General features: G+C 40.1%; 1 long non-coding RNA gene across 1 annotated transcript in view; it reads right to left on the minus strand.

The window, feature by feature from the left end:
* Positions 1-3,096: 3,096 nt before the first annotated feature.
* LOC135277465 (uncharacterized) overlaps positions 3,097-21,405 on the minus strand; it is an 88,500-nt gene continuing 70,191 nt past the window's right edge. Inside the window, exon 4 of the long non-coding RNA XR_010345069.1 lies at positions 3,097-3,136. This is a non-coding gene — a long non-coding RNA (uncharacterized LOC135277465). The remainder of the gene's footprint in view (positions 3,137-21,405) is intronic.

Here is a 21,405-nt window from a genome sequence, read left to right on the forward strand (position 1 = left end):
CAGTGCCTGACACAGAATTCAATAAATACTCACTGAATGAATGAGGGTTCCCCCTGAAATGAACAGAGCATGCATTGAGAGTACCTAGAAGGGTCTACAGTTTGGGGGAGTCAGGGAGGGCTTCCTAAAGGATGTGAAGGGGTGATTATTAGGTGGGAACTTAGAGAATGAGTAGGTATGAACTAGGGTGACCTTTGACTCAAACTGAGAAAAATTGGGGAAAGGATCTTTCAAAGAACAGAACTACAAAGCCTTTTTTTCCTAATATGAGAAAGAAAATGGCCCTTTTGTTAGGGGCAGAGCCCAATAGTCCAAGTCAAATTGAGAAGCAAAAGAGGATCAAAAGTTAAGGCTAGAAATGCAAGCCAGGGGTAAGATCATCAGGAATGTTGCCAATTTCAAGCATTTAGATTTTATCTTAAGGGGAATAGGAAACTACTGGAGTTAAGCTTGGAAGGAAATGACCAGATTTATGTTTTAAAATGGTCGTGTATCCCTAACACCTAATACAGTCTGTGGCCAGAATGATTCCTCAAAAAAAACCAATGAATGAACTTTATGTGGAGAATGGGTTTGAGAGGAGCAATACTAGAGGCAGGTGCAAGTCACCCAGGTGAGAAATGAGGACTGGCTTTTCCAAGGGCCCCCCGGCGGGGGGGGTGGGGGGGCGGGAGTGGTGGTGGTGGTGGTGAACAGTATTGCTACATCCACCTGTAAAGGTTGCTCCCCACCCTTCACCCCAATGTTCAAGACAATGCAATTTTCACCCTGCAGGTATCTTCACAGATTTTCAGAAAAGCAAAAGTCACCATCCTAATTCTACACTCTCAAAATGTCTCCCTGATTACCCCCTTGCACTTTGGGAAATCACAAAGCAAAGGGAACCTCCTAATCTAGAGGAAAGCATAGGGGGAGGGGACGGTGCAGGGAGGCAGGAAGGGGTGGAGAAGTATCTCCACCAAGTTGTGCTGTTGGAACTGCATTCACCCTTAAACCCAGTTCCTTGAGGACAAAAGGAGGGATGGTGAACAGGTTTCTTTTTTTTTTTTTTTCCCAAGACAGAGTCTTGCTCTGTCACCCAAGCTGGAGTGCAATCTCGGCTCACTGCAACCTCCGCCTCCCGGGTTCAAGTGATTCTCCTGCCTCAGCCTCCTGAGTTGCTAGGATTACAGGCACCCACCACCATGCCCAGCTAATTCTTTGTATTTTTAGTAAAGAAGGGGAAAAGTAGTTTCCTATTCCCCTTAAGATGTATTTCACCATATTGGTCAGGCTGGTCTCGAACTCCTGACCTTAGGTGATCCACCCGCCTTGGCCTCCCGAAGTGCTGGAATTACAGGCATGAGCCACCGTGCCCAGCCACAAGTTTCTTTTTGGTGTCCCTTACTCTTCCCTTGTCTCAGAATCATCAGCCTCTTTTTCAGATTTCTGCAACCCAACCATTAGCACAGCCTATGAGCATGTCCCTTCTTTCAAACAAAGGTGTGAAAAAGAAACTGCAAGAAGCACTCAAATCAATCTTTTGGCAAATGTATGGATTCTGATTTTTTCCTCAAGGAGAAGGGCTCATAAAGTATGAGACACTGCATTCAGCCCTGGCCCATGTTTACTAAAAACTAAACTGGAAAAAAAACTCTAAAAAGCCAGCTCCAGAAAGAGAGGAGTCCATCCCGCGTGGAACCACAATCCTGGAAATTGAATGTTTAATTCATAGAGTAAATTACAAGAGATTACTTGTACAAGTAGCTGCAATGTCCTTAAAATTATTCTTTAACTGAGGAAAAGTTTTTTGACCTTTGGAGAAAATGCTTGCTTCTAGCTATGACTAAAAAGAGATTTCCTTCTTTCTCTGTTGTGTTAAGAATCTTTTCTTCTTATAAAGAAGGCACCACAGTGATTTATAACTGTCATAAAAGCCTGGAATCCTTTTGAGGTTAAGCTACTCAGCTATTCAACTTTTACTACAGAAACTTTGAAATTCAAAAAGAAAAAATAATGTAAGTTTTTGAAGGACATGTGTTGCTGTAGGTGATCCTGTTAATTAAAAGTGATTGCCTGCTAGGAAATCATACTTTAAAAAGTTTCATGAATTTATTAGAACCCTGAAGGTATCTTTGTATGCACAGAGCTTTACATGCCATTTATGCAATTTTGTTTCAGATCTGCTTAAAGCCTTGCTGACACTCCCAGAGCAGTGAACAGCTCTGCTAGCATGCGTATGTGTTTTGGCTAATTGAATTATGTGAAAATACATACTAATGAAGCGTTAGCAGAGGTGTTTGCTGAGTAGATTCCACGTCTAATTTCTTCTAAATTAGAAGCATCTTTTTGCAGCAGATTAATGTTTTAGGAAAGGCTGCCTTCTTGTAGAAAAAAAATAGCACGTTGTCTAATATTGTGATCCATTTTTGCATGCTAAAAAGCTCTCTGCACACCTGATGTGCACGTTGTATGGGACAAATCTAAAAAGCATTTTAAATAATAACTTTTTTTTAAATGCATTACTCTGGAAAGACCAAGGATGTGTAATTATCCAATCAAATTAATGAGCAAATTATTAATCTTCTCTTAAAATATTTGGTGTTTTTCTCCCCCTTTAATACACTTTTAAGAATGATTGTGTTTGGTTTGGTTTGGGTTTAATGAGGATTATTCTTTAATGGCCCTATTTGGATTATTTTTCAGCGTGTCTATTTGGAAACATTACCTCGTAACATTTGTTGCTGTAATTCTGCGATCCCCTGACGCTGGTATTTGAGAAACACACTCTGGAAACGCTGTGGTTGTTTTTCACAGGAACCCAGGGAGCTATCAAAGTCGGAGAACGTGCCTCTGTTTGCAGGAGAGGTGGGCAGGCAGCGAGATCCCCGCGCACCGCTCGCTCGGGCTGCGGGCGGGCAGCAATCAGCTAATTGCCTAATCGGAATGGGGAGCCGGTTGCCTGCTCGCCGCGGTCGCCTCGCGGGTCGCAGACAAGAGAGGGGCTTGTTTTCTCTCTGTCACATCGTCGTCTTGAGCTGTGTGGTCTGCTGCAGGGGAAGGGGCCGAGCTGGAGGAGCGGGCGGGCGGCGCTTGGCACATCCGGAAGAACGCTGCCTCGGTTGCCTGCGAGCGCTCAGGGCGGGCGCCAAGGGGGCTGCAGGGGGGAAAAGAGCCCGTGAGAAAACTTAGCTCGCCGCGCTCTGCTCGGCTCCGCTCTCATGCGTGTGCTCAGAACACACCGACATCCCTTAGAAATAAATGTAATCGAGACTAATCTGGAAATCGTCCATGCAGCCAAAACACCGGATGCTTGTAGAATAGTTTGAGGGACAAGCCATGAAAAGCAATCGATAGGGGGGAAAATGTTACATACATATGCGCATACACACACGCACACAGCACACTATACACATATACACATAAATGTGGCATGTATACACACAGTATATATGCTATAAAATTACATATAGATAATATAAATTATATACAGATGCTATAAAATTATATGTGCAAATGTTTGCATTTCCGTGTGTGTAATTAGTGTGACCAAAGAGAACATTATCCTTTAACAAAAGATTACTATCTTTTAGAAGTGGTGTAATTCAGGTAGGCCCATGAAGTTTGGCACAGAAAAGTTGCTCTTCGGTTTGGGGCTAGAGCTACCAATCCGAGACACTGCCACGGGCCTCAGTTTTCACTGTTTCCCCTCGGGGAGAGCACAGTGACTTCTACAACCCCCACACTCCTTATCTCCACTGCCTCTGAGAGTTCCCAGGTCAGCTGACGTCCCCTTGCTGCAGCTTTCCATGGTCACACATCTATATCATTTGTGTCTAATCACACATCTAAGGATTCAGCAGATCCTTACAGCAATGCTCTTGCCTCCCTGGCTGGGATTTTCCCATAAATCCCCATCTTTTATTTTTTTAGTACAGTGCTGTTTTCACATGTTTTAGAAGGGTACTAAGCCAGGGATCAAGAGTTCAGGTCAGATTTCTTATTCTGCCACATACTAGTTGTGGGTTCTTGTTTATGTCACTAACCCGCTGTCAGTCTCAGTTTCCAAATCTATGAAGTGGGCCAAAAATACTTGTCCTCTCTACCTCACAAGGTCGTTGAAATGATCAAATGCAGACTGTCAGCCAGGAAAATGGGTCGGGGCTTGGGACACAAGTCATATGCTGGGAAACAGACTCTGAGATGGAAATTAGCTTGCAGGTGTTTATTTGGGAAGTCTTCGAATCAACATGCAGGGAAGGGAAGCAGAAAGTAGCAGAGGGAGCAGTTGAGTTGTGATCCAGTCTTGATGCAGTCCTCAATTCATCCTACTTGGAGCTCTGAAGCCAGAGTCACTCTTCAGAGTTGCTCCAAGTTGACAGCGGGAGACCATACCTTTATCCTCCTATTTTGAGCAGTCATTGGATTTAGGCTCTCCCAGAAAGGAGTTTCTTCTGCAGAGGCAATTCCCTAATGCAGCTGACAGCCTGGGGTCTTCCAGCTAAAGAAATCAGTCCTCTCTTCCTAAAGGGGATGTGGGTGTTACCATGTTAATATCCACCACACTGATCTTTTGCTTTTGCTTGTTTGCTTTCTGGAATATGCTAGATATGGACTGCCACTACTGGAACTCGAACTTTACTTCCATGGCTTGTAGCCATGTAACACTCCGTCCACTCACCTACCCAGTACAGGGTCCTGGACTCCAGCCCAAATCAGAGTTCAGGCCCCTTATATACTCATTAAAGGAAGTCAGACGCTACAAATCTTGCATGTTGCCCTAAGCAAAGTCACTCAACATCTCTTCAACTATAAAACAAGAATGTTCTTTCCAAAGTAGCCCCAAAATTATTGGTTTCTATAATCAAACTAGGCAGTGAGAATATATGTCATATGTGTGTGTTTCATGTATGTATTTGTCTGTCCATTTCATGTACGTATTTACTGAGTAGATAGGTAGATGGGTATATGTGTCTCATAGCTTGGATGAATTCTACAAAATAGTCCATGGTCTATCTGTACACCCATATTTCATATTTGTGTCTGGGGAACGGAGTCATTATCATATAATAACTAATAGAATCGTTTACCAAGGATTTTTGATAAACATTATAGCATATGGAACTAAAGCCTAGTACTCTAACTAGTACATAGCAGTTTTTCTAATAGATGTCAGTAGCCTAATGTCTCACCTGCTAAACACTTAAAACCTATGTTGAGTACCAGCTTTCATTCATTCATCCAATAAATATTAAATGCCTACTATATGCCAGATGCTGTCCTGGCACCAAAGATGGGACTATAACTAATGCACAGTTCCTGCCCTCAGCCGCAACCAGGTGCCTGAATGCAAATTGAAACATGATCATAAGAAGACAAAATTAGGCTATATACAGAATAACTTTTTTTTTTTTTAAATAATTTGTTTTTACTGCTTTATCCCTTTAAAGATGCTCAATGTTTTTCATCCTAAGTCTAGGGAAATTCATTTTAATGCTTTAAACTTTTTCTTGTTTTTAATTGACTCATAATAATTTTACATATTTATGGGGTACATAGTGATGTTTTGATACATATAGTGTATAACAATCAAATCAAGGTAATTAGCATATCTATCACCTCAAACATTTTTCATTTATTTGTGTTAGGAATCCTAAAATTCTCTCTTTTAGCTATTTGGAAGTATATAACAAACTATTGTTACCTATAGTCATCCTACAGTGTTATAGAACACTAGAACTTATTCCTCCTATCTAGCTGTAATTTTGTAACATTTAATCAATCTCTCCATATCTCCCCTCCCCCAACCCTTCCCAGACCCTAGAAAGAACTATTCTACTCTCTACTTCCATGAGATCAACTTTTTTAGCTTCCATAAAGATGTTTAATTTTTCTTGTGAGAGGTTTGTATAAATATGTATCTACAAAAAAAATTTCCCACATACTTCTAAACATAACAGCCAATCAGCTACTTGAATCCACATGGAAAACAAATCTAGTTCTCTTAATTCATTTTCCAAATTATTTTACGAAGTTCTAAAATAAAATCCCTTAGCTAATAATATCTTTATATTGTGTTTTAAATTTTCAAAGTGTTTCCATATATATTAACAAATTCAAGCCTCACAAAAATCCTAGTAGGTAAACTGGGAGGTATTAAGCCTATTACACTGAAAATGCACCCAAGGCACAGAGAAAGTTAAGTGATTGTCTTAGATTCCATTCAAACAAAATACAAAAAAAAAAATTAAATCTAGTACCAGATCACTTTCCACTGAGAAGTTTGTATATATTCAGAGTTTTTCATAGTAACCAAATTTTTATGACCTCAGTCACACATGCTACCCCTTCTCCCCTTCCAAGAACCTGATAGGGAATCGCTCAGCTTATCTGTAGTTACTGGATAAAATGATTAGTGATGAGTGATAGGTATCAGTTTATATGACTCTCTGACTAAAGGGAACTACCATGAACTCAGAGTCTCAATCTGTCAAGCCCCAGGATACCATTCTAACTCTATAATCTGGCCAACGTGATACTTGTTCCTGACGACTTGGAATTTTTTGAAATGATTTTATATTTTAAGGAATATTTTAAAGTTCTCTTGTGTATCCTGAAACATAATATCTCAGTAGGCAGCAGGTAAGCAATTGCCTTTCAATATCACCTCTTCTTGCCTTCAACGCCCACTGCCCAGAAAGAGCACCATTATCTTATAACCTGACAAGAGGGCATTTCCAGACAGAAATCAAGAGGTAGGAAGCCTGATTGTCAGCAGTCGGGTGGGCCTACTGCACTACAACCCATGGAACTTGCCCTTGACCGATGCCTATGGTAGAAAGCCTGCAGTCTATTAAGTGTCTCAGAGACTAAGCACCTGGGAGGTAGCCAACAGGTGGGCAGTGGATGAGGGTGCTTCAGGGCCTTCTCCAGAAAGCTTTCTCATCATAAATTCACTTCCTTCCTTTACTTTAAATTACTCCAGCCTTCTCATAGATAGTAACCACAAAATGCTCATACTGCAGTGGAAAACGAGGGGAAAAAAATCAGGCAGCAAAACTGTATACACAAGGCTGAGCATGGTGGCTCAAGCCTGCAGTTCCAGTTCTTTGGGAGGCCAAGGTGGGAGGATTGCTGAGGCCAGGAGTGACCAGCCTCAGCAACATAGCGAGACTCTGTCTCTATAAACAAATTTTAAAAATTAGCCAGGCACAGTGGTGTGCACTTGTAGTCCTAGCTACTCGGGAGGCAGAGGAGGGAGGATCAGTTGAGCCCAGCGGTTCTAAGTCTTTTTGTTTGAGCCCAGGAGTTCCTAGTTTTGGTGAGCTATGATTGCCCTGCTGCACCCTAGCCTGGGTGACAGAACAAGACCCTGTCTTTAAAAAAAAAGAAGGAAAAGAAAACTATATACACAGATGTATTTATTTTCATAATTCATAAAATAGTGCTAAAGGAAAAGGCATGTGATATCTTTGACGTAATTTTGTCTTTATAGATGCAAATATTAATGATGTATACATACAGACCTACGTCTATACATGTACTCATGTAGAAAGATGGTGGAAGGCAAACCAGTAAAATTTAACATTACCCCTTTCTTAGGATTAGATTAATGGTATTTTCTAAGTTTTCTGTACTGAACATGGATTATTTTTGACACTAAGAAAAAAATGTTACTTACAAAAATAAGTATAATAAAAAATCTACCATATCAATGAGCACATATTTTTTTAAAAAGACCAGAATTAGTTGCACAGCAATGTGAATGTACTTAACACTACCAAACTGTACACTTAAATATGATTAAGATGGTACATTTTATATGATGTCTATTTTATCACAATTAAATTTTTTTAAAAAAAGATAAAGAGATTATGGGCTAAGTCCTCTTCCATGAATAAAGTTACAAGGTTTTTTTAAAGCACAGAAATAATTACATTAAAATATTAAATGATTGCTCCTCTTTTTATTTTAAAATTTTGTTCTCCTTTATCATTACCCACAAATAGTTTCTTTTCTTTTTCCTGGGGGGTAGATTGTAGCTAATAGTTATTTTCATCTTTATTTATTAGATTTACTTATTTCTAAAATGTTGTACAGGGTAATTGCTACTCTTAAATTTAAAAAATAATCATTCCACGATTTCAAAAATACTGAGTAAAAATAGTGACTGTGTATGTCAGTTTGTCCTGTTGACATGTTGTTTTGTATTTATTTTTACGTTGTTTCATGTGCAGATTTTATTTTCTCAAGGGGACTGCAGATTCCTAGTGGATCTTCCAGTGGTTTTGTTGTCTTCAGAGAGTTTTATACACATTAAAATTTGAATGTTCATCCACGACACTCACATCCACCCAAATAAAAGAGGAAAAAGCCTGCTGTGACCAGATTTTGACTGCTACCATTGCACTTCTTCTGCAAATATAAATATCTGATCTTGAGGCTGTGTGAAACATTTTAAGTTGGTCAAAAACAAGACAGACATGTGAGTCACTCATTGTTGTGCTCATTATAGGTCTGAAAGCTCATCTATGTTAATTGTGAGCAGGGTTCTCATCCTTTGTCTCCAGGCATGGACAACACACTGAGCTGGCATCCTTGCTGTAGGATGAACAAAGCAATTTATCATTATTGGCAAGTTGGCCAATTTCATCATTAATCGATCATTCACTTTTTCCGGTGTGGTCCTGAGGCGTTCCTCTAGGGACCAGAGGAAGTAAGCAGGATTTGCTCGGTCAGGCATGGCAGCAACAGACTGTGAAAGAAATGTTCAAGGTATTTTATCAATAACAGAAGGTCACTTGCCCTTACAACAGTATGCATTTCAAAGCAAAGGAAAATCAGGCCCAGGATTTTCATCAATTTTGGCTTTTCACTGAGTTTTTGTTATGAGCACCACGCCCTTCCTAGCTGCAAATGCTTCTCCCAGAGGGATGCAGCATAATTTTCACACTAGAGAAAAGCAGACCGGAGGAACACTGTGTCCCAACCGCTTCACTGCTTTGCACTTTCTGCAGATGCAGTCCTTAAACACTGCTTCATGTGAGGACAACAGGGTGGAAGGGAGACGACCTGGCATGTCAGGTGTGGAATGCCAAGGACCTCTCTGAGATACACACAATAGCTCTTTGCTCCTTTTATATTGCCACAGCCCCCTCTGAAGACTATTGATAAGGGGCCAGAATAGACAAGAAGTCAAGGACTGTGAACTAACAGGACTTTGAACCTCAGTTGCTTTTAAATTTACAAATAAGTGAAACTTTTAGCCAAAGATGAGGAAGAAAGAAGATTTTGATCCACTTTGAGAACCTAATACCTCTCTTAGAAGAAAAAAGTCTCTTCTGAATGGTCATGTTCTCCAGCGAGAGCCTATCAGTCATCATCATTCTGAGCAAAAGGCCGCATGGAGACAGACACCACTTGGCCCCCTCATCATCATCACACACTGCAGCAGAGAAGGATGTGTCTGGATCTCCTTGTGTATGTGGTCAGATCACTACCTAACTTTGCGTCCTGTGTACTAATCAATCATAATGCATATTAAATATAAGTATGCTTTATAGCCACTCTGATATAGAACTTACAACAAAATAAAAAAAAATGAGTATTGATGCTCCTTTCAACTCCTTCCGCTAAAATAAACACAAAACAACAACAAAAATTGTAGTAATACTGTGTTTCACTTTTAGCTCTTTATATCATCAATTCCAATTGATTGTCAGTATCTTAAGGGTAGGAATCAAGTCTTCTACATAATTTGCCTCACCCACAGTACCTAATCCAGTGCTGTGTTCTTCAAGCTCAACGCATGCTTATGAAGTACATGGAAATTAGCATGTGCATAGCATGTTCTGGTCTCCACAGTGCTCTTCCATCTGGGTACATCTCATTGCACTCATCCCACTGAATTGAGAGTAGGAAATTGATACCTCAAAGGGTTGACTTGTCCTGTATCTTAGAGATAGTGTGACTGAGATGAAACCAGAACTCAGGTTCCACGTTTGCTCATACTGTATTATGTCCTGACATCACGAGTTTCCCACTTTGAAAACACAAAAATGGTAGGAAGGTGGTTCTTGGAGACTGAAGTCAGAAGTTACCTCAAGACAGGGCCGCAGTTGCTTCTGAAAATGTTCAAGTCATCTGTCAAAATTAAAATGTGGAAGGAAATGTGTGCATGTGTTTAAAATAACTTATCTGAATCACTGATTGTGAAGAGTTCAGACCTTCAGAATACGACATACACCAGGAACATGACCTATGTAGATCATTCTGCTATGCCCAATGGAAAGGCGGACTATTGAGATCTTAGCAGATGCTTTGAGCACGGTGAAACAAGCATGCCCAAAACAGGAGGATCTCATTTACATGTTACACCTGACTCAGTGTGGTTCTTGCATGAATTTCCCACATTATTTCATGGAAAGTTGATAAGTTTCCTCTTTGCCAATCCTGGTAGGAACATCTGAAGTATAGAATGAGCACTCTATCATAAAGAAATATGAAAAGATTTCATCAGATATTTCATTAAAGCATAACTCAGCTGGGCATGGTGGTACACACCTGTAATCCCAGAACTTTGGAAGGCCATGGCGGGCAGATTGCTTGAACCCACAAGTTCAAGACAAGCCTAGGCAACATGTCAAAATGCTGTCTCTACAAAAAAACATAAAAATTAGCCACAGGACATGGTGTGGCGCATGCCTGTGGTCCCAGCAACTCAGGAGGCTGAGGTGGGAGGACCACTTGCGCTGGGAGGTTGAGGCTGCTGCAGTGAGCTGAGATTGTGCCACTGCACTCCAGTGTGGACAACAGAGTGAGACCCTGTCTCAAAAAAGAAACCCAAAAAACAAAGAAACAAAAAGTTGTATCCTATAATATCTGGATAGAATGAAGTTTCACAAGGGAAAAGAGAAAGACTCTCTTCTTGACCAAACTCCAGCCCTCCAGAATAAATTTGCCCATGATCTGAGCCCTCTTTTGGCTGATAAAGACTTGATCATGCACTAACACAGTTTCTAACAGCACAAGGACATACCCCTAGGATGATCCTAGTCCCCTTGAAAGTGCTAACTTGAGAAAAACTCAAGGCTGCCAAAAGAATTCACTGTTCGTTCCAGCTAACACATGAAGACAGAGTGCTAGCAGTCTTCCAGTTTCTGTGGGAAGGTAGGAGCTTAACTTCATTCAGCACAAGTTAGCAAAACCAGAAGGGTTTTTCATGGACCAACCTTTCCTTCCCACTTTTTGTATTTTTTCATTTCCCTGATGGTACTAAGCCCTTGCTCACCTCCATCCTTTCCTTCATTCTACCTTTAAGACTCCCAGTTGCCAATGTACAAACTGAAGTTGAGTTCAGTTCATGCTGTACTCTTTTTTCCCTATCGTGATAGTTATTACTGATTAAAATCTGTCCTTACCACCTTAACCAGTGCCCAGCTTTGCTTACCTCTGACAGGAGAGAGCTTCTGCCTTGCTTACTACTATATTTCCAGTATTTGTATAATCTTTGTTCATTGTATCTGCTTATTGAATGAATACATACAGTGAGTGTTCACTGTGGAGAATTCATTGACAGCTCAGTGCACAAAACTCATTCACCCTGTCCACAACCACTGTTTTAGTCCTTTCCCAATTTGGCACATGGTTTCACTACCTTGGAATTCCACTTCCCATCTTTCCCAGAACGTCCCAGCAGGGACTGAGTTCTGCCCGTGACCTGACCCCCTGGACACATCTTAACTAGCCTAACAATTCCTTCCTTCCCTAGAACACATGTTTTTCTATGCTGTCCATACAATCCCAAGCATCGTCTTTGAATGAGTTTGCAGGGAGAATAGATTTTACCAGCATTACAACTCACTCAAGGTTGTGGGCTCCAAATTTGAAATTGAGCTTCTCTCAGTTCAAGTTGCAATGAGCACTGGCAAAAATGTGACCTCCCACTTCAAGAATAAAGGCTGTGTGGGATTCTTAACTATCAAGTTGCTCTTACAAAAGAAGATTCTGATGAGTCAAGTGTAAAAGAATCGGGGTCTGAAGGATTTCATTTCTCTTGAAATATTTGATGGTTTTGTGGTGAAGGAGGCATTTATTTAGTAATACGTATGTGAGGTCTCACTCATCCCAAAATGTTTACAAAAGAGATGAAGCTATCTTTACAATTTCATAGTCTCGTTAGGTCCCGTATTCCTTTACCTCCTTGAATAGAGTCTGCAAAGTCGCACTAAAGTATTCCCAGGCTGATTTTGTACCAACTAGAAACCAACATTGTCCCAGATAAGATTAATTCAGGACATAGAAATGAAGCAGAGCTTAAGTTCAAATCCTACTGCTAAAATAAAACAACAAGAAGAAAAACTAAAAATTCCCCAAATTCACCAGATGTGCTAGAATCCAGCACCCCTAAAACACTGGCCTTCTTAGAGCTTAGAATAAAAACAGTTTCTTTTTCATGTTATTTGTTGAAAAAGAGTTTGCCTATAGCTATAAATATTTCTTATGACCATTTCAGAAAGTTCCAGAGGCCCCTGGTTTTTCCAACCAAATATGGGAGTCTCTGGGTTCAGAACTATCATTTACCTTCACACTTTTACTGCCTGGAATGCTTCAGGGAAATGTTGCAAGGCACCATGAGTTCTCTGGACTCTGGTGTATCACTCTAATTCCAACAATTAAGAAATACATAATTATTAAAAGTTTACGCTTAGGATTAAGCTAAGGAATATAGGAGAGAAAGAAACAGTCTCTCTTTTACCCAAAAGAAGTTTGTAACCTGAAATCAGACACAAGACTTACACAGATGAAAGAATTTGTAAGCAAGACAATAACAATAATAATATCGATAATCTTGATACTCACTAATGAAGGGTACTGTTCTAAGAGCTGTACATGTGTTATTTGACCACTGTCTTACAAGACAGAAACTAATATCCCCAGTTATACAAGAGAATACTTAAATAAAAGAAGTGAAAGACCTTGCTGAGGATCACCCTGTTAACTCTATTAACAAGGGAGTAAGACAAAGCTAAACATTTTCTCTTAGTGCAAAGAAGGGGAATATCTAACACTGCTGAGGACGTAAAAACGTTTTTATAAAAAAGAAGTTAATTGAGCTAAGACAAAATTGCACGTAAAATTTGGGAGAGTAGGGTGACATTATTCGTGCATGTTTATCTACAAGCTGCAGAAAACCATTTTCAAAGCACAATTTTGTTATTATTTGCTTGCATCTTATTTTTCTATATGTCATTGTTATTGCTTACTACAACTGATCCAAATCTCATTCACCAAAATGGGAAGTTAGTTGGACTGGACAAAAGAGGAAGAAGAAGCCTCATCTAAAATCAATGCTGAACCACTTTAGAGAACTCCAAGAGTGTCAGGAACAGACAAATTCAGGGAAGCAACTTCCCTGAAGAAAACAGGTTTACAACTATTTAACAACATTGCAGAGTGTCTCCTTTCAATTTCTCCATTCTTTCTTCCTGGTCTTTTCCTCTTCTGTCTACTCTGTAATTAAAATGTTCCTTTCATATTGGGAGGCCAAAGCAGAGGATCACTTGAGCCCAAGAGTTGGAGACCAACCTGGACAACATAGCAAGACCTCATCTCTACAAAAAAAAAAAAAAATCAAAAAATTAGCCAGGCATGGTGGTGCATGCCTGTAGTCCCAGCTACTCAGGAGGCTGAGGCAGGAAGATCACTTAAACCCAGCATGTTGAGCTTACAGTGAGCCATGATGGAGCCACTGTACTCCATCATGGGTGACAAAGTGAGAGCCTATCTCTAAAAAAGTAAATAAATAAAATAAAATATTCCCTTTATAGTAGTCTCTTTCTTAGCTGCAGTTTCAGTTACCCATAATCAAGTGCAGCTCAAAAACATTAAATGAAAAATTCCAGAAATAAACAACTCATGTTTTAAATTGTGTGCTGTTCTGAATCATGTGACAAAATCTCACACCCTTCCACTCTGTTCTGCCCAAGATGTGAATCCATCCAGCATATCCACGCTACCCACCAGCTAGTCACTTAGTAGCTGGTTCCATTCCTCCAGAGGCACAGCCTCTCCACCCCACCACCCACCCAACTTACTTCTAGCCATGATTTCTCCATCTTTCTTTTTCTTTTTTGGCAGGGTTGGGGGAGACAGAGTCTCACTCTGTCATCCAGGCTGGAGTGCAGTGGCGCGATCTCAGCTCACTGCAACCTCCACCTCCCGGGTTCAAGCGATTCTCCTGCCTTAGCCTCCCAAGTAGCTGGTACTACAAGTGCCCACCACCATGTCCAGTTAATTTTTGTATTTTTAATAGAGACAGGGTTTCACCATATTGGCCAGGCTGGGCTTGAACTCCTGACCTTGTGATCCGCCTGCCTCGGCCTCCCAAAGTGCAAAGTGCTGGGATTACATGCATGATCCACCGTGTCAGACTGATTTCTCCATCTTTCTACATGTCCTGACCTTCAGTACTAATTTTTTCTTCCACCATTATGTGTCTCTATTCTCTCTTACCCAGATCATGTAAGTGGAAGGCCCCTTCCTTCTTTGATGGGGCCCAGGTTCATTTGTGTAATAGAAGGGCAAAGCTAATGGAAACATAATAAAAGCCAAAGGGGTCACTGAATGTGTTCTTTCACTAAGTGGATACGTCCCCAAAACATACACAGGGAGAATAAATAAGTCTGTGGGTCCAGAAGAGGAAATGAAACAAATATGGAGAATGCAGGACATCAAAGAAAAGCTCACTATGATGTCGAGGAGGAAAGGGTTGTGCATTCATGACTTAAACATCAGCAGAAGGGGGATTCATTATGCATTCCTCTCAAATCAGAATTTTATATATACCTCTGGACACCTGATGCATAACAAGGATATTTGCATTTCAACAATAGATGATTAAATGTACCTGGCTTATCCCACACTGCTTTAGCACATGAAGATCATATTAGAATCAACATTTATTGAGCTGTGCCAGGTGCTCTGCTAGGGCCTGGATTATTGGGGAAAGTAAATAGACGATAACCAGTGGAGGCAAAACCATGTTTTGCATATATTCTGATTTTCTGGTATCGCCTGTAAGAAACTACTTTAAAAAATGGAGGACGATCTCTGCGAAAGTAATTTATTCAGCAACAAGTTTTGCAGAAGCTTGGCCCACCCTCATCTTAAGAGGGAGAAATGAAGGTAGTAAGCATGGATAGTCATGTACCTACCCTAAATAATAATGAACAGAAAGTGAGAAAAGGAATTTTCACAGTTAAGAAAATGATTAGCAAGTTTTATCTTAATAATGCTATTAACTGTCATGAAAAGGGATTGAAATAACTCAGGTAAAAATAAGATAAAGGTCTTACGCAAAGTTTTCTATCTTTGCTCTAACTGTAATATTATATTCCACTTGTGCAAAATAATGCTAAAATTAATTATGAAACTGATTACTTCCTAAATAATTATATTTTTGTAGAGCAAGTACAAGCAAGGGTATTATTTGTGTTAAATTCTGGTTCTCTACACAGGTTGAGTATCCCTAATCTGAAAATTCAGAATCTGAAATGCTCCAAATCATAAAATCAGAAACTTTTGTGCACCATCATGATGCTCAAAACGAACGTTCATTGGGGCACTTTGGATTTTGCATCTCCAGATCAGGAATGCTCAGTCAGTTAGTATAGAATGTAAATATTCCAAATCTGAAAAAATTCAAAATTCAGAACACTTCTGGTCCAAAGCATTTTGGATAAGGGATACTTCACCTGTTTTACCCATGTTGAAAGGAAGCTTAAGATCTAACCAATAGTAACCATTCAACAAACAACAACAAGAACCCAAAAGAGAAGACAGCCACAGCCAATAAGCTAATTCATTTCCTTAGAGCTAATTTTTTGACCTTCAGCTATTTTGTTAACAGAACTATTCACTCATTTGTTCAATTAATATACTATCTTATTATTTCACTTTGGGAGGCAACAGCATTTCAAAACAGCCTGGGTTTTAAAGGAGACAGACTGGCGTCTAATCAGCGACTTGCTATTTTTATGTCCAATGACCTTGAGACATTCCTGTAATCTCACTAAGCCAGATTTCCCTATCTACAAAATCAAGGGCAATAAGATCTACCTTACACGATTCATCTCAAGCTAAAATTGAATAGGTAAAGCATCGCAATGGGCGAGGGACATGAATAGACACTTCTCAAAAGAAGACACACAAATGGCCAATGTATTTACAAAAAAAAATGCTTAACATTGCTAATCATTAAGGAAATGCAAGTGAAAACCACAATGAGACAGTACTGCACACCTGTGAGAATGGCTACTAGCTAAATGAAAGATAACAAGAGTTGGTGAGGATGTGGAGAAATGGGAACCCTTGTACACAGTTGGTGGAAATGTTAATTAGTAAAGCCATTACGGAAAACTGTATGGAGGTTCCTCAACAAACTGAAAATAGAATTACCGTATGATCCAGCAATTCCACTTCTGAGTATTTACCAAAAAAATTTGAAACCAGCATGTCAAAGAAATGTCTGCACGCCCATAATCATTGCAGCACTATTCACAATAGCCAAATTATGGAATCAACCTGTGTATTCAGCAGCTGATGAATGAATAAAGAAAATATGCTACATATACACCGGGAATACTATTTAGCCTTAAAAAACAAAGAAATTCTGTCATTTGCCACAACAAAAAGTAAAGTAAGCCAGACACGGAAACACAAATACTGCATGTTCTCATTTATATATGGAATCTAAAACAATTGGACTCCTGGAAGCAGAGAGTATAATAATGGTTACCAGAGCGTAGGGAATGGGGGGAATGAGAAGATGATAGTCAAAGGATACAAAGCCTTGTAAGACAGGAAGAATATAGTTTTTTAGGTCTGTTGCTAATATACATTATTGTTAATTATATTAGTTAATAATATATTATACATTACTAAGAGAGTAAATTTCAAATGTTCTCACACAAAAAAAAATGATATGCATTTGAGGTGATGGATATATTCATTGTCTTGATTTCATTATTCCACATTGTATTGACAGACCATAATATCACTTTGTACCCCATAAATAATACAACTATAATTTGTCAATTTACAATGAGATTTTTAAAATAAATAGATAAATAAAGTATAGCACTTAACCTAGGGGAGGCAAGTTAACATTAATTAACTTTCTCTTTCAAAGTTTTGTATTCTAAACCTGACAAAGTCGAAATTTATAGGGCATTCACAATTCTTCCAAATGCAATCCTGACCTACTGGCCTAGATAATGCTTTGCGATATTAGCCAATGTTTTCCCTGCATTTTCTTTAATACTTTGGACCTTTCTTTAACAATTCAGCTAGACTAGTAGTTCTTGAACCTGACTATAGTTAAAACCTGCTGAGGAGTTTTCAAAACAATACCAATGTCTGTGCCCCACCTTACGCCAACCAAATCAGAGCCCCTGCCAGTGGACTTTTGCATTTGTATTTGATGTTATTGCTCAGAGTCATAGTAATGTGCATCTGTGGTGAAGGACTCTGAGCTAGACCTTTCTGGATACCTCAGGAAAGAGATTACAAGGTAGGAATCCGGACAAAAAAGCCTACCTTTCAGGCCGGGCGCGGTGGCTCACGCCTGTAATCCCAGCACTTTGGGAGGCCGAGGCGGGTGGATCACTAGGGTCAAGAGATCGAGACCATCCTGGTCAACAAGGTGAAACCCCGTCTCTACTAAAAATGCAAAAATTAGCTGGGCATGGTGGCGCGTGCCTGTAGTCCCAGCTACTCGGGAGGCTGAGGCAGGAGAATTGCTTGAACCCAGGAGGCGGAGGTTGCGGTGAGCCGAGATCACGCCACTGCACTCCAGCCTGGATAACAAGAGCGAAACTCCGTCTCAAAAAAAAAAAATAAAAAGCCTACCTTTCAAAAGAAATGAACAGAACATGGGACCTAAACAAAAATTTTGGAAAATGCACAGTAGAAAAGAGCAAAAATTCTCCATCTTGACCACTACCATTTCTACATCCCAAACGTACACTGAAAATGACAAAAGCTAACCCTAGATGGGAAGAGAGTTGAAAAGGAGATAAGGACAGAACTTGGAAGCTTGTTGCCTCTGAGAAATGGAGAGCTCGTACTTTGTCTTCCTGGGGTGGAAGGAGACAGAATCCTTCCTGATAAGTCTGTGGATCCAAAATCAGGTCTTGTGCCTTGCTTCCAAAATAGCGCCCCAGATAGGCAACTGGAGCTCAGAGAAGTGAATGCAGTGTGATTAAACAAGGCAGAGAGCTGCAGAGCCTCAGGCTGCCTCCTGGGACCCTGGAAGCAGCTCAACAGCCTTCCCAGAATGACCTAGTAGCAGTCATTAAGAGCTGATGGCCAAAAGTCAAGCAATATAGCAGTCACCTGATGATTCTCCACTCCCATTGATGTCTACATAAAGCCTTGGAACCCAGGGAAAACTTTTCAAAGTGTTGTTTTTTTGAAAAGATCACTCATGATATCCTCAAAGTATATAAAGGAAGTGATCATTCCCCATGTTGGCATCATTTGTTGTAATCACATCCACAATTGTAGACTGCATCTACTTCAATTAAAATAGATGGACTAGCTAGCTAATCAAAACCCTGGCCTCTCTAAACGAAAGTTATTTTGATGCTTCTATGTAATACTATTTCTGCCTTCAATTAATCAATAGAGAATTAGTTAGGCAACTGACAATAACTAGGGATTTGACAGTGATGAATATCTCATTTGCACCCAATAGCAAACAACTTTACTCCATGAAATCACCATACAGTGGCCACATGCCCTCAAAACTCAGTTGGATTCCTAAAACATTTGTAGTGCCATTTCTCATGTTTTAATTTCAAGAAATTAGTCAAAGTGATAAATATGACCTTCATGCATACAAAAGCAAACTACACACTAAACAGAATAAAATGAAAACAGAAAAAAATTAAACCAACTTCAGAGAGGAAGTGCCTGATTATTTGAGAAATCATGAGTGGACAAGAGTGGTATACCCAGGAGAGGTGAAAGATTCATTTTTTTTTTAACAGGCTATTATAAAATGACTTGATTGGATCAACCAACTTTTAAACCAAGGTATCTTTGAGATATTCCCTGTCACTGTGTGTCTGCTGTGATGGAGGCACAACCATAAGCCTGAAGTCCCAATAGCGTAACGTGCTTTCTTTCACTCCCAGTTGGCCTCAAACTGTACCCTGTCCTTCACGATGAAGATCTCATCTCTATGACTCACGCTGGTCATCCCTCTGGCCTGGGAAGTGTCAGTTCCAATGAGCAGAAGGAGAAGGACTGAGATTCTTCAATGAGCATGGAAGAATGGAGGGACGCCAGCTAAATGCCATTCACACCCTAAATAGCTATTCAGATTAGTGACCGTGGCTCCTAAAGGACAGATCCCACACTGACGTGTGTGCAGACCCCTTTCGAGATCAGTGATCCATGCAACTCGAGTGGTAATGGGATCCGACCCTTAGTGTCAAAACCTGCACCTGTTAGGCTTGGAACAATGGGTCATTCTGAAGTCAGCCACTGCAACTTGCTCTTTTCCAGACCAGTGAAAAGAAGATCTCATTTCTCTTGGAAATTGGTGACCACCACACAAAATACTTTCGGGCTATTTGCAAAACAGCGTACAAACCGTGAAAATGATGCTATTATAGATGTAGCACCACAGACCTGCTAGCCTCACATTTTGAGAATGATGCATGTTAATCATATCTTCCTTCCATTTCAGCGGACTGTAAATTAAGCTCACATGAATTGCTAGGAAGAGGGGCATGAATGGATGTGTTATATACAGAGGGAGGTGTCAATTAAATATACGTAAAGAGCTTATTGACTTCGAATTTGAAGCATGGGGTCCCAATCTCACTTGTCTCACTACTGTGTGACTTTGGGTAAGTCAAGTCATTATGCTTCTCTGTGAAAGGGAGAGAACATTAACATCAAAGCATCATAGAAGATCAGGAAATGTACCTTCCCTCTGGTTTACTTTCAGTTAGTTTCATCATCCATCAAAACTTCTGATTAAGTGATTTCTAAGGTTTCTTCTAATTCTAAAATTACATTATTCTACCCAGTTATTTGCTGAAATTATTCTATGATTCAATATAATCTTAAAAGATCATGCTGCAAACACCTTACCAGACAGCAGAATTGTACCAATATATTATACCATTGATGAAAATGTATAACAAGTAGCTGCCTAAATCTGTGTTTATTCATTTTGCCAAAATCATATTGACTAGTTGTCTTTTTTTTTTTTTAAGATAGGGTCTTGCTCTGTCACCCATGCTGGAGTGCATTGGCACATTCATGGCTCGCTGCAGCCTCAACCTCCTGGGCTCAAGTGATTCTCCTCCTTCAGCTTCTCTCCCAAGTAGCTGGGACTATAAGCACATGCTACCATATCTAGCTTTTTTTTTTTTTGAATTATTTTTGTAGAGATGAGGTCTTGCTATATGTTGCCCAGGATGATCTCAAACTCCTGACCTCAAGCAATCCTCCCACCTTGGCCTCCCAAACTGCTGGGATTACAGGCTTGAGCCACCATGCCTAGCCTGTTTGTGTCATTTTTAATTGGCTTAAGAAGGCACTACCTTCAACTGCCTTGCCCCAAGACAAATAATTAGAATAATCTTGCAACACTAATTTTGAGGCAGAAGATTCTACATGCTTCCTTCATAGTTGGTACTGGTTTGTTGTCACGATGGTTGAGTGTTGACAACCCAGTTTCCCTTTTGCTTCTTGTCGCATGGCTAGGCTACATTTTCCAGCCTCCCTCTCACCTGGGCACAGCCATGTGTCCTAGTTTGGGCCAATAGAATGTGGGTGGGAATAATGTGCACCACTTCCAGTTGTGGCCCATGAAACCCTCCCACATATAATCCTCCCCATCTGCCCATTTAATGGAGAGAATTCTAATGATTAAAGGAGGTGCAGCCAAAAGATGGAAGGATTCTATGTCATCAAATCAGAGCTTTAAGAAGACCTACTCTGAAAAGCTGCCTGAAAAAGAATCCACATTAAATTGTTGTTGAGCAAAAAATCCAAAGTTTGTTACACCTGTTAAATTTAGCAGTTATTATTACTAGAGTTAAATAACCCTGATTAATGAGGTCATGCAGGAACTCACCTGGATTCAGTGGTAGGATCCATTGATACTACCAGGCAGACTACCTCAGAGGTCACAGAACAGAAAGGCTCACAGAGCAAGTTAAATGCTCTGATCACATGGGTTATTGAATTAATTTAAAACACATAGGGAAAGCAAGAAGAAAAGAGGGGGGTACATTAACACACTGACCAAATCCTGGGGCACATGATATTCCCAAGTCCTGCCTCTGCAAGCTTCCCTCATGATGGTGCAGTTATAAGGAACAGAGTTGGGGTCCAAGCAACACA

The sequence above is a fragment of the Aotus nancymaae genome, unplaced genomic scaffold (assembly GCF_030222135.1).
Source record: "Aotus nancymaae isolate 86718 unplaced genomic scaffold, 86718_ANA_hifiasm-v0.15.2.pri h1tg000032l_0, whole genome shotgun sequence".
NCBI classification, from domain to species: Eukaryota; Metazoa; Chordata; class Mammalia; order Primates; family Aotidae; genus Aotus; species Aotus nancymaae.